The sequence below is a fragment of the Corvus kubaryi genome, unplaced genomic scaffold (assembly GCF_017639235.1).
Source record: "Corvus kubaryi isolate FWS band 111438036 unplaced genomic scaffold, C.kubaryi_AGA036_p1.0 37387, whole genome shotgun sequence".
Classification (NCBI taxonomy): Eukaryota; Metazoa; Chordata; class Aves; order Passeriformes; family Corvidae; genus Corvus; species Corvus kubaryi.
Genome location: NW_024581129.1, coordinates 3,044,780 through 3,058,072, shown reverse-complemented (window position 1 = coordinate 3,058,072; position 13,293 = coordinate 3,044,780). Strand labels below are relative to the sequence as shown.

At 42.7% G+C, this 13,293-nt stretch overlaps 1 long non-coding RNA gene across 1 annotated transcript in view; it reads left to right on the top strand.

Annotated features, from left to right (window-relative positions):
* Window positions 1-229: 229 nt before the first annotated feature.
* Window positions 230-13,293, top strand: part of LOC121668980 — a 150,472-nt gene continuing 137,408 nt past the window's right edge. The window contains exon 1 of the long non-coding RNA XR_006017583.1: window positions 230-474. This is a non-coding gene — a long non-coding RNA (uncharacterized LOC121668980). The remainder of the gene's footprint in view (window positions 475-13,293) is intronic.

Below are 13,293 nucleotides of genomic sequence, written 5' to 3'. Positions count from 1 at the left end.
CACACACCCGCAGCCTATCTGCCACGATGCTTTTGGGCAGAGGCACTTCCTCCATGAGCAGTGATAGCCATTGTCTGACTGCTGTCAAAGCAGCTCTTCTTAGAGAGGCACAGACAACTTGTGCACAACCTCCTGCCTGCCCCCGAAACACGGCGGTGCTGATGGTCATGTGCCTCCTCAGCGTCACAACAGTTGGCCCTAACAAAGAGCCCCTTTATGGGAGCTTGGCTGCTGTATGAGCAACACAGAGATCTTGGCACTGTCAGCAGCATCACTTGGCCACAGCAGACTTCAGCAAACCCTTTCTGAATGCTTGAGGAGGGAATGGGAGCCCTCTCTTCATTGGCAAGCCTGGATGCTTTGAAGAGCAGTGACACTGTGGATGCACCCACTGCGTGCACGGCCCCTGGCACCTGGACAGGCAGAGGAGAAGCCCAGCTTGGAAGCTGGGCAACTGCAAGAATTTCATCATATGTACGTTTAACTTGCCCCTCTGGGTTCAAAGCTGGTTAAATACAGGCTGCTCTTTGCCCCAAAACAGCATTTCCTTGGCTCAGAGCTGGCTCTGCAGTCTTGTGGAAACCAGAGGAGAAGCAGATAAGCTGTGTGCTTTGGGACATGCTCTGCAGAAGATGTCCTTGCTTCTTGCAGCCTATCTCATCCTGAGAAGAGCAGCCAAAGATGCTGTTCTTCCTCTGGGAGGCTCCATGGAGGGGAATTTCCTTAAGGAAAGAAAACTCTTCTTTCTCTTCTCTGCCTTTCCAGTTAGGACCTATCTCCTTCCCGTCTTCTCCCTACCATCCTCGTGGCTCTTTCTCATTCAGTGCCAACAAGTCTTTTCCACCTGAAAAAAATTACTCAGGTTGCTGTTCTGCCTCCAGATAGAGAGAGTTTGTATTCCCAATTTCTTTAATAATCTAGACAGTTAAATTAGAATAATATTAAAGGGCAGTTTAGAAAGGATGAAAAGCAAATAGTGCTGCCAACTTCAATAGAAAAATATATTGAGTCAGGTTTTCATGAATTACACAGTAATCTTAAAAATCACAGTTAAAATGACTAAATTGGTCCCTTTTTCATTTTGTGTTCTGATTTCTGGGTCTTTAGGGTATAACCATAAAGTCTAGAAAATTACTGTTAATAAGAATTAAGAGAGGAGCTCGTGGAGTTTCTCATGTCATTGCACGCCTCTGGCAGCCAAGGCTGGAGAACACTCAGAAATCATAAGATTCAAGATAAAAATCATGTGAGTTGGCAACACTGCTCCAAGACTCCCCAGAGACTCTGTACCTTCTTCAGGGAGCATAGCTGTGCTTTTAAAACTGCAGCATTGCCAAATTAATCAGGGGAGAGGATCAGATGGGATAAATGGGAGGGAGTTTTGCAATGACTCGGGTTTGTGGCTGGAGGAGGCTGACTCATGGCTCGCTGCAGCTCTGGTGCATGTCCTGTCATGCTGCTCATTCAGGGCCCCAGACACGTCTGAGATGAGATGAAGGCACATTGTACATCCTCCTTCCTTTGGAGAATCAGCAGAATTGGTGTTTCCTGGGTCAGGGAGATTAAACAGCTTCTTATCAGGAGAGCAGCCTGGCAGCAGGGAGTTGAAATCTCTACATGATCACGGCATAGGAAAGCCTTGTTTTCTTCCCTCAGTAAAGGGAAAGGCCAATTTTCATCTTCATCCAGCCTAAGCCATATTTCTGAAGTTAGTTAAACTCCTGTTTGTGACCACAGAGTTATACTTAGTCTGTCAGACCCTATTGATTTCCAAGTGTCAAAATTTTATTGCAATATTATTAAGTACATTATAGCTGTTTGAATAGTACTTTCAAGGCTCTGTTCCCTGTTTGATCTGTGAATGATTTACAAACTGCTGCTGGTTTCTGAGCGTACCATTAGTTTCTGGACCTTGTAGTTATTTGGAAATGTGTATAATTCAAGTGAATCATTGACAGCACGCAAAGTGTTCCCATACAAAGGGAGATGCTCTAAAGCACAGAGGTGCTACACGAGTGACAAACAAACACTGAAAGACTGGGAAAGCTCAGCTTCCATGTCCTAAATGTAAAACCTTTCAGGGGACTTATTTACTATTTGTGGAGTGTAATCAGCCACCTTGCTTTTGACTTTGTGATTTGATGGTTACAGCAGGAAAATGATGTGAAGGGAAGAGCAGATGGTGAGTCCGACCACCACCAGCCAGGCAAAGCCTGCATCTTGCTCCTTGGGGTCCCAGATTGATTTTCCCCATAACTATAACTGATGCTTTGGTCAGGAACGTGGAAGGAATTTTGACTGTCATCGGCAGAACCAAGGTGCTGTGAGCTCCCCATGGGTGGAGGAGGAGATGTTTCCAGGTGTTTTCAGTGCTTGTTCACATGCCTGTAGCAAAGGGGTTGAATTAGATGTAGCTATTTGACAAACTATGGTCTCAAAGTTGGTAGCTGTGGAAAATCTAGGGAAGGTGCCCGAGTTTACTCCAAACTGAGTCCACCTGAGTCCTCCACTTCACTTGGAGGAAGGCTGGTGTGCAGTGTGCAGCTCTGACTGAGACTGCCATGTGCTTGCTTCAAATATCCCTTAAATGTGTGTAGCAGGATTTAATTTTTTTGCTTTGTGACTATAGTGCTAGAAAGATAAGGGGAATAGCTGTAAACACCTGGCATGGGTTGGAGATGGATGGAAGACATGTTGGTACTTGTTAGAGACCAGTTCTGGAAACAGAGTTCTAATTCTCCTTTCATTGATATCGTACAATTTAGGGATAACTCCATGACAATCAGTACAACGCTGAGAGGAAAACAGAGTGAAAAATGTCTTCCCACCCAAAAGGAGGTGTTTCTTGGCAGATGCATTCTGGCTGTGGCCTGTAGGTTGCAGCAGTGTATGCTTTTCATTAGGACTCTCCACTTCATCCTTTGTTTTCCCAAAGTGGAATTCCCCAATGAGATAAACCAACTCGTATTTGGCTGTATCACTTAAAAAAAAAAAAAATAACCAGCCTCGATCTTGCTGGTGAGACAAAAGGATGTTGTTTCTTCAGCTTTTTGATGTGTGGGTGGGAGCTATGCTGAACCTTTTGGACCAAGTGAATCAGCAGCATGAGGTCCAGCAGCACAGGGGGGCCTTCCCAGCATGGTAGGAAAACAGTGGGAAAAAGTAGGACACACCATGAGAAATGCCAGGAAAAGCTGGGCCTGGAGGTCACATCCCATTAGGTCAATTAAAGTTCTGTGTTTTCTGTTATTTTTGGATCCAAAGTTTGCACAAATCCATGGGCAATGGATTTGTTAATGTCTGCGAATCCAATGTATCGTGCAGCAATGGAGGTGTGCAAATAATGTCGCACCACACACAGGACTGCAGTGAGAAACTGCTCCACTTGAACATGATCCTATCATGTGCTACAGAAATGAAAAACTTTAGCAGATGGCACTGATGTAACTCAGCTGCAAAGATAGGAATAAACAACAACGTCACATGTCAAGTTCATTCACTTCGTTGATTACTCACAAAATATTAATTATTTTTTGCTTTGTGACTGTAGAGCTAGAAAGATAAAGAGAATAGTTGGAAGAATGATGGCTAGTAGGAAAGAAAAATAGTACAAACCAAAATTGTGTGCATGTTTAAATGACAAAATGTTCTGTTTTGCACCAAGAAATGCTGAGAGGAATCCAGCACTTTGTAAAGCCAGTCATAAACATATAGGAATATACGAATGCCAATGGAAATTATTGACTGAACAGTCTCCTTTTTGGTGGGAAATGTTTTATCAATATTTATGCTGCTCTGCTTGAAATACTAAGGGCAGAATGGAAAAAACAGTCAAAACTCTGAAAAATTTAGAGCATGTTGTCAACTGGCTAAAAACCAGAAGTCACCATGTGATTTTTTTTTTTTTTTTTAAGAAAAAGCAGTCTCTGTTTCTTCAGATTCATTTGGCTTAGGGCCAGAAGGACCCTTTAGATCATTTACTCTGGCATTTTGTTTAATGAAGGCTAGTTACTCCTATATTTAGCCTGAAAACTTATATTTGGCTAACTTTTTTTTCCAGAAATGCAAATAGCGTCTAGTTTTGACTTGTATATACTGAGGACTGCAGAACCCACCATTTCTCCTGTATTTTCTGCAAGCAATTTATAACTTTCCCAATTCAAATGTGTTCTTGATTGCTCCCTTAAAACTGTGTCTTCACATTTCAGACCTTGCTTCTTGTCATGCTTTGCTGCTTTAGATGAAAGGTCCTCCAATGTTTTCTCCTTTTGTATGTATAAACACACTGTAGTTACCTTTCCGTTGTTTTGCTGCTTGGCCAGATTGATTGAATTCCATAGAAATATATATAAGACATTTTACTAAATTATTTTAGACTTGCTCCTTATTCAAGATTTCAACAGTCTTAAAAAAATGTAAGTGCTAAAACAGGACAGTTTTGCTGGTGCTGTGTGCAGAGGTAAGAATCCACCCCCAATTCTCTTCTTTTAGAATATCCAAAGGTCAAATTTGCTTATTTGCCTTTTTTTTTTATTCTTTCCTAGAATGAGGGCTCATATTCAGCTGCTTAACTCTTTCCCAACCCTCTGCTTCATGTAGTCCTCCTTGCTGTCTGTATGACCTACATTCTTCACTGATAGCTGTGAAACTTTGGATTTGGTTGAATTAAGCACACCTTGCTTTCAGTGCCCAAAATTGCTAAAGAATGCATATTGATCTCCATGATTAACCCCTTATTTTCTGAAGTTGGTCCTGCCTGTCAGATTACTGAGGCTTTGTAACCATTGGCTGTGGTTGCTTTGCAACCATATCATGCTACAAACAACCTCTCTTCTACAGATGTTTCATAATGTTTTTATTACCAGCATGTTGTGTTCTGCTGAGTCCTGTGACTCACCAAACTCCGTGTGTTGCATCTCTGCGGTCGTCTTTATCAAGCAAATTTGTAATCTCATCAGAGAGTGACATCGGATTTGTGTGATGAAGCCTGCTTGCCATAAAACCATGATTACCAGCGTTAATTATATTTCTATACTTGATTATTTTAATTAATTATCTTTATTAATTGGTGTTTTTATCAGCTTTGCCTTGGCCAGCTGGCTCAAACTTGAGCTCCACTTGACTCTTGGCACCACGCGAGCTGTCGTCCACTTTTCAGGAACTCCCTCTGTGTTAGCATATTTATTAAAAACCAGTTTCAGCAGGCTCAGTCTTTGTGGCTCAGACACTTCATGTCACTGGTATTCTCTGTGCCCTTCCTCTCCAGAGGCAATAGCTTTCCTAATAAGTGTTGGAGCAGGAACTCTCATCACAGACTGTCACCCAGGAATTGCTCTATGTCATGGCAGCTTCCACGTTAAATTGGCAGATGTTATCACGTCTGGGCTTTTCTGTCATTACTGGGCAATGTTTTAGTTCTGCTTCTTATTGTGTGGATAAAATGAGATGGTAGAAGCATTTCACCTAAAACTTCAGGACAGATATGTGAGATATATGAGCTTTAGCAACCACCAGTCTCCAGAAGTCTTCTCTTGTGTACAGATTTCTGTAGCTCTGCCATAGTCAGAGGCAGTGAATCACTTGAATCTGTCCCATACTGAAGCTAGCATTACCCCAGAGAGCTCAGCCACCAGGAATCTCCCAATGATCCATGCAGGCTTGCATCCATTTCTCCACCAGCACAGGCCATGACTTTGTTCCTGGGGAGCAATATCGGCCTTGTGTGGGCTGCAGTGGAGACTTGTGCTGTGACGTTTCCATGTGAGCAGCACTAAAAACAGCCTCAGGCGCTCTGTGAGTCTTTCAAACAGAGCTTCTATTTAATTTGGTGTGTTACGGAAAACTCTGGGCAAGTTTTCCACTCAGAGACATTATATTTTAAGGGCACTCTGTGAAGTACGGTGTTCTTTTTTTATCATTTATCTCTAGGAAAATAAATAGAAGTCCTTATAACAATTAAATATCCATCTGTTACTCTCAGGAAGCCAGGGGGATAATGCCAGAAAAGTAAACCAATCTTCTCATTAGTTGTTGGGTATTTAGAGTCAGTGATCAAGAAGACGTATCAATGAAACACATATTTTAGTTCCTTTGACTAAGGGAGAAGGAAAACCATGACAGAAGAACCATTTAGGTCCAAACCCTGGACATGATGGAAAAGAAATTAAATGCAAAATTGTCCAGATTCACCATGGAACCACCCATCAACAGATTCTCTTCCTTCTTGGAAGTGCCAGTGGCACTGTAGTAGAATTGCAAATGGATCTGTAGCACAGAATGTGTGATCAAAACCAGATTTGTGAGCGAGAGTGAAGAATTCTGCCAAAGAATCTGGGTAATTTAGTACAGGTTTAAAAATCTCTGCCTCAGCAATAAGTAGCAGTCTCATTAGCAGTGCCTCCCACCACTACACATCCCTGCCACCCGTTGTTCTGGGAAGAATCTCATGCACAAGCAATGGGTGCTCTGATTTGGGCTGTATTCACAGAATCGTTTCAAATCTGGCTAACAAATGCCCAAATCTTGACAGAAAAGTTGTGATATAAGAAGCACTTGTTAAAGCTGCCTGCAAACATATCTCTCATCATCCCCATTTTGCATACCCAGAGGTTAGCTCAAATAACTGACAATAATGCCAAGCATATCGTATTTATGCTATAATTATCTTCACTCACATATGTCACCAAACATAATGGTTTTCTCAGTGTTTTAAGAGTCTTTTAGAGATAAGGAGATGTGGAAATGTCTTCCTAACATGAGTTTAGGAGCATCTGAAAGAAGCTGCAGCTGAAGAGAGGCTGGGATATGCACAGCTGTTTGTGCTTCCAGCTGGTTTTTGTATATTCTCCGGGTGGAGCAGACGTTGATAGCTGCTCCCTTATAAAATATGTAACAGTACTTTATGACCTAATATATTTTCCAGTCCTAGGGCCTGATCCAGAGTCCACTTGGCTCCCTGAGCAGGCTTCCAGTGCCACCAGTAGAGCTCTATCAAAGTCTTAATAGACTAAGGCTAGTGAGGGGTAATTTGGGGCCATTAGCTTTGTAGGGTTGCATATGGTTCGGTGATGCTCCAACATTTGCCTTCAGAGCTCTAGACTCCCTGCTGCTTCCCTTGCTTGCATGAGCTGTTTTCCACCACCCTTCAGAGATTTATATGGGCCTCTTACGCTGTCTGAGGCCACTTGCCACCGAGTTGCAGCCGTGGTGCTCTCTTGCCTCCTTGGCAGCCTTCCCCAGGAGAGCTCCAGGCCCCACGGTGGTTGATAATGCCTGGTGACATTTTGTGGCTCTCCTTCAGCCTTGTCAGCCTTGTCATCCTTCCCTGTGTCACGCATCGTCAACTGCAGACTCCTAATTGCAACTTGATATTTAAGTTCATTGGCAAGGGTTGCTTATGGGTCAGTCTGTGCTTCCAAAGCCTCGGAGAGTGGAGCGACACTGGAGCTTTTTGTCAGGGGAGAGCTCTGCAGAGCCCTTCGCAAGGGACTCGTTTCCACATGCAGGGTGTAGCCTGAATTTGGGACACAGGGAATGTGAGCGAAGGCAGGAAGCAGACTGCTGGAAACAGACTAAAAACAGCCAGAGGGAAGGGGAAGATTCTGTGCTTGCTCGTGGGCTTGGAACTCAGTGCCCTGGTTGAAACCCATCTCTGCCTTCTTCAGGTCACAAAAAGTACGGCTCCAAAGCCAGGATCCAGCCCTTCTGCCAGCAAATTCTGTGTGCTTTGCTCATTATGAGCACGGGCTGCTTGAACAAACAAGCATTGCTTTGCCTCTTCTGCAGAAGAGTAGGCTCTGCTGGCTTTCCCCCACTTTGGATGTGATCCAAAAGGGCTAAAGCAATTTCAAAGCTAGTACGGGTGTGCCAAGTACATATACATCTCACTGGCTTGATGTGGTCGTGCTGGGGAATCCAAATATTTCACACCTACTGAATGTTTCTGGGAAATGTTGTTTCCACTCCTGCAGTTCCTGGTTTTTGCTCTTGTTTGTGCTTGTCCTTAGATCAAATGAGGCTAATGACTGAGGGATAACCATGCTTCCCAGGGATTTGAGAACTTAAAGGGTTGAAAGCTATTAAGAGACGTGCTTTGCTGTTGAATACACTGAAGCCTTTTGCTGCAGGGGATCATCCTAAAGGCTGTAAGAAAACAACAGCTCAGTATTTTGACAACGTCAACTCACAACTTTGTTTCAGAACAGTCTTTTTCTCATCCTAATGTAGGTCATGGCTGCAAGTTAATTTGTTCCATGTGCCATTATGATGTAGAATACATTCAGAAAAACAGTTTTTTCCCAGGGTGAGAAAAAATTATGTTTACTAAGCAGTTATAGTCCGGTTTATTTTTTATTTTCTCCCCTGTGCCTTCCCATGCTTTACTTCTCCCTCCTATCTTCTTGTTTTCCTCCATTAGTAGCCTGATACACACGACTGGGGTAACCAATTTGACTCCCTGTGCTCTCCAGACCTCTGGATGTGCAGGCAGAGTGAACCCATCCCAGTCTCAGAAGGGCTCCTCTGAACCCCCCTTGGGCTTTAGACAGTGCATAAACTGAGGCAGTGCCTTATTTCAATAAACCATATATTTGATTAATAGATTTTAAGGCTTGGTTGGTGATGATAGAGAGGGGCTTTACATGTGGCCTCTCCAGTGCTATTGCAGTGACTTTGCCCTGGGATCACAAATTCGTGCAGAAGATGAAAATCCTAATTGCTGTCACCTGAGATGAAAGCCCTGTAATCATGACTGCCTTCCTGGGACGATCAATCCTACTGGAGGTCACCAGACTCATTTTTTCTACTTGGTTTCTAAGTTCTCTTGCATATTTGAAAGAACTGCTGGAGCAAGGGAGATGTGGGGTTTGGGGTCTCATCCCAGTGGGAGCACCAGCACAGAGGGGTTTTAACAACTTTTGTCCCAGTCCCTTTCTGCCATCGCTCAAAACTTCACCCACTGCTGCACAGGCTCTCTGTGTGCCTGGAAAGGTATTTCTGGCCACTTCAACTAAACTAATTCAGGCCCTTTGAAGACTGCAGAGCCTGGAGAAAGAATAATTTTCTCATACATATATGTATATGTTGAACTTCTGTCTCGGTTTTTCAATTTTGTTTTAGAGTGGAAAAAATATTGAAATATAGTGAAACTATATGATAGATGTCCAAGTTGACAGTTTAAGCCTTTTTCCTGGAGTGTCTTTGTCAGCTGCTAAGTCAGCCACATGAAGAGTGAGGGTCACCATGATGTTGGGAGCCCTGTGCATGGCCTGTGCAATAAAAAAGGCAGTGAAAGATCACATTTTCCCTGTTTAGCTTTTAAGTTCTTTGTACTGCATTGCCAGGAAAACTTGATTTTCACAGCACATTAGAGGGCAGGTCTTCTGCTGTTAGAATGGTGTAGCTCTACCGAGGTCAGTAGATCTCAGATGGTTTGTGGTAATTAAGGGTGGCACTGAGCCTCAGCACTCTGTCAGAGAAAGCAAAATGTTTAGTTCCTTTAAAGAAGAATAGATGTGTATTAGCTGTTAAAATCTGGGGAAAAAAAATCTTGAATTAATATGCTCCACACCAGCAAAAGGGGAATTTTATCCCTTTCACCCTGCGTGTGAAAATGTTGTGCAGTTTGACAAGCAGTGGAAGTGTGATCAACAGTGAGACAGAGCCCGTGTGCCTTACAGAAAAGAAACAGCTCAATGAGAGAATGTAAATATTTATGAAAAGACAAAATAATGTATGCAAAATTATCTTACAATTGAGCCATATAGATGCTGTCACCAAGGATAATATAAAAAGAGGGAGACAAAAAAATAAATGCCACTTAGAGGGATTTTGGCATAATCTAGTAAAATGCATGTGGCTGCACAATAGAGTTTGGCTCTGCAGTTTTAAATTCAGGAAAATACCTCTCAGGATGATATTGGTGACAGCATCTCATACCTGTGCCCAGCAAGGTGCTGCTTTCCTCCCTCAGATCTGTCTCATGTTGTGCCACAACTTCCATTTCTTGTTAAGACAAACTCTCATCATTCTCATGGTGCTAAATTCTCTTCTCATTTGCATGGAAATGGAAGGACCGAAGGATGCTGTTCACAGGTCACAATGTCAGATTTCCAATCAGATCATCAAAATTAAAAAGCAGTTTGATAAGCCAAATTTTCCAGCTGAAAACACAGTATTTATAATAGTTGTAATCTTTGTAAATTATTTCTGACCCAGTTTTCATGTATTAATGTCCTTGCAGCACTGGCATTTTTTCTTTCTTTCTCTTTTCAGTGCCTATTTGCAGTTTCTTGCTGAGACATAAAACATTATCATGGAAATGGTAGTTTCCTTAGAAAGCAAATCCACTGGGATTTTTAATTAGAATATCTTTGTGAACATCCAAACCAAACTGCAGCACGCTGTGAAGTCTTGAAGTGATGCTGAGCAGTACTGCTCATGTTGTTATTTCACATTTGCTGTTAGAACTATTTGGCAAAGATTAGATTTCAAAATACACAGCTCAGTCACATAAAAGTTCTTGCAACTGTGGTGGAGTGAGGGAGCTTGAAATATATACAAAAACCTTCTTTGGTAGAAGGAGCAGGGCAAAATGTGCAATGAGAAATTATATTAGTAATGTTTAATTTATTATGAGGGCAATTTTCAGAATGCAATGTCAAGGTCCTTCATGTTTATGAACATTTTCTGCGCTCACCTAATAACTTGAGAGTCAAAGAGAATTTATCAAATTAATTTTAGTTTTGGCTGGAGAGTTAGACTTTTTAAAGAATGCTAATTATTTTGCCCAGACATTAATAAATCTGCAGTAAGGCCCAGCATGCAAAAGAAAAATGAAGGGACATTTTTGTCCTTCATTCCCTTTCTCTTGGAAGGCTGGAAATGCTATTTGTCTTTGCTGATGGTGCTGGGGACGGATTTTGGAGTGTGTGGGACTGGGTCCAAATGGCAGTGCAGGTTAGAGGGACAACTCTAACAAAGGTCAGTGTTATCCTTTGTCTGTGGGGAGACGCCATTGTCCCATGGCTGGAAATTTGAGGGAACAGCATCACCTTCAGAAAGCAGAAGCAGAGCTCTGGATGGCAGTGAACGTGTATCTGACACGGGTGGGTCTGCACAGATCGGCATTTTTAGCTTTTTCCTGAGCATCTTTTGATGAGCATTGCTGGGAACAGGTACTCCTGGTATGCTGTTCTAGTGCAGTCTGGCTCTTTTCAGGAGCTTTTCCTTAATTGCACAGCCACCTCAGCCACTGGTGTCCCCCAGGAATGGATATTACAGCCCAGAGGCTGTGTCCAGGCAGAAATCCATTTAACTAAAGTGAGAACCTGAGCATCTCCGACTCCCGTTTGCCTCACGGGCAGCTGAAGACATTAATCATCTTGCACAGGACCCTGAACATCTTTCATAATCCTAAATGAGGATAAACAATGAAGCTGATTTTATTTTTTGCAGAAAAGTGGATGTTACTGAATGTGAAGCTGAGAACACAGTTTAGTCTTTTGCTGCCACCTCTGCAGGGAAAAATGTAATTATATTGAGCTCTAAGTAACTTTGTTTGGGACAACTTATTTAGTCTTTGTGAAAGTACCAGTCCATTCCCCAGAGCATTTAAAAATGAGTGCTGGTGTCCAGCCTATTGCCATGGCAGCCCTGTGAGGGTTTATGTGATACACAGCACACCAGAACCTTCCAATAATTCCTCTCGAGGTTAATATTGAAAACAGAGCTCTGCAATCCAGGGTAATACAATATGCAGAGGTACAGCAAAGCCTGGGCAGACATTTAAAGTGAAGGAAAGTAGTGGACAGAAGCCAAAAGCTCAGCTTTTCTCCATTTTTATTTCCTAATAAATACAAATACTCAACATCCATTGCTCTCTCCTGGAGTGTCACATGCTTGGATTGAATGCTGTGAGTGTCTGTTTCTGCTATCAGTGATGGATAAATTCCCAATGAACTACTTCTAGACAGCATGTAGACTTTTCCTAGGTGGCATCATTCAAAAAGCTTCTTGCAAACTCATTTTAAGTGACTAAAGGATTAACAGAGTGAGACACAGCGAGGAAAGCAAGCCCTGGGATTTGAAAGCAGCCAAAGCAAACACACTCTGGAAAATAGGCCTGAGGATCCTTGATACCTTTGAGTAGTTTGGGGGTTTTTTTAAGAGCTGGAGTGCTAGTCCTCCTAAAATAGGTTATGGGTGGGGCTCAGGAATCTTTCTCAGCCCTCCAGCTTTCTGTATCGTGCATTTTCTCCCCATAGGGACAGCAAATTCTCTCTTTCCTGAGCAGAGTCAGTGAGGGGTATAGGCTCAGGGTGAAATCTCTCCTGCATTACCTGATATCAAATAGGCATCTGGATTGACTCCCAGGTCCATTCTCATCTCTTTCAACTTGCAAAGCCATGGGAAGTGTTGGGGAAGATGAAACAGGAAAACCTTGTAAATATGATTGCCTGACAAAAGATTTTGGGAATATGAAAACTACAGGCAACATCGAAGTGAAAGCCACTTTTGAAATACCAGGTCTTAGTTACTGAACAACTAGAAAACAATGGTATGGCCGACTGAAGGTAAAATCCCCTCTTGATGGAACAATACCCTCTGCTTGCAAGCAGGTCCAAGGGTCAGAGCAGACCCTACTAGCTCAGCAGAAGGGGTCCAAAGAGTAGTTTTTAGAAGTTAAGATGTAACACTCTATGGTAATATAAGAACTCTTATAGGCTGTATGTAAATGCTATAGGATTTGTATCTTGTATTAGATTGGTTAGTGACAATTAGAATATTCAGTACAGAAGATGATTTATTGTATTGTAACCAGGACTTCAGACACTTCTTTTCTCTCTTCTATTCACTCCTTTCCTCTATTCCTTACTTCCACTTCATTCCTTTCCTTCCTTACTTCCACTCTTGCTCTTACACCCTCTCTCTCTCTCTCACCTGCTTACTCTCTTGGGCCTGCTCAGAGCTGAGTCTGGCAGCTCTGAGCAGTGCCCCTATACCCACGCCTTTACAATAAACCGACTGTGTCCCAAGACCTGCCTATAGAGATCTCTCCGTCTCCATCCGTCCGGCCGTCTCCGTCCCGGCTGGACCCCGCTGCCCCATAACCTACAGGGAAGAATCCAGGAAAGAGGTGGAACACCCTGTAAAAATTCAGAGTGCTCACTACACCCAGATACTTAAGATCTGAAGGCATTGCCTAAGGAGTTTGCTGTGCAAAGGAATTATGGTTTAGAAGGCAACAAAAAGACAAACAAATTTAAGTTGATGGACAGAGGCATTTGTAAAACC